At 36.5% G+C, this 806-nt stretch overlaps 1 long non-coding RNA gene across 1 annotated transcript; it reads left to right on the top strand.

The window, feature by feature from the left end:
- On the top strand, positions 1-800 carry LOC140966262 (uncharacterized). Its single transcript, XR_012173296.1, has 3 exons — positions 1-58; positions 389-511; positions 621-800. It is a non-coding gene; the product is annotated as an uncharacterized lncRNA (long non-coding RNA).
- Positions 801-806: the final 6 nt, after the last annotated feature.

Here is an 806-nt window from a genome sequence, read left to right as displayed (position 1 = left end):
ATGTGTGACGGCTAGAGTGCTCTGTACTTTCGGCTATTTTGATCCAGAGTATACATTGGTATGATATGCTTTCAAGTTTCAAGAAAATAAGATCACTTCTATCATTTTCTGTTGCAAGAACATGAAGAGGACCAAGATTTTCAAGTGATTAACTCCGAGATCAAAAATTTTACTATATTTTTTTAAGGAAGAATGTTAAAGATTTTTGGGTTCCCTGTCTAACTTGGAGTTCATCTAATAACTTAAAAAAAGAGCTTTTATTTTTCCGTTTTTAATGTCTTTGGATGGGAATTAGAAACTAAGAATAGAAGGTCTAATTCTAACTTCAATTTACAAAATGGCGAGAGAGACTGAGCTATGGACGTGTATAAATAAACCTTTGAAACAGACAGGAAAACTCACTTTACAAAGTGATGTATACGCGTTTGGAGTCGTTCTACTTGAGCTTTTGACAGGAAGGAGGGCAGTAGACCTGAACCAAGGACCAAGTGACCAAAACTTGGTACTAAAGGTACTTCAGAAACGCGACTTTCTGAGGATCAATTTAGAATGTTCAGAAACCAATTGAAATTATAACAAGCATTACCAAATTACAATTCATATGCTTGAAACTTTCACAGGTTAGACACATTTTGAATGACAAGAAGAAGCTGAAGAAGGTGATCAAGAAAGAAATGGAACGGGGATCATACACAATGGAGTCGATAGCCATGTCTGCGAATCTAGCATCGAGATGTGTCCGGTCAGATAGTAAAGAACGGCCCTCGATGTCAGAATGTGTAAAGGAACTTCAAGTTATTAGGTAC

Source organism: Primulina huaijiensis, unplaced genomic scaffold (genome assembly GCF_012295235.1).
Source record: "Primulina huaijiensis isolate GDHJ02 unplaced genomic scaffold, ASM1229523v2 scaffold203604, whole genome shotgun sequence".
Lineage (NCBI taxonomy): Eukaryota > Viridiplantae > Streptophyta > Magnoliopsida > Lamiales > Gesneriaceae > Primulina > Primulina huaijiensis.
This window is presented reverse-complemented; position numbering and strand designations above follow the sequence as displayed.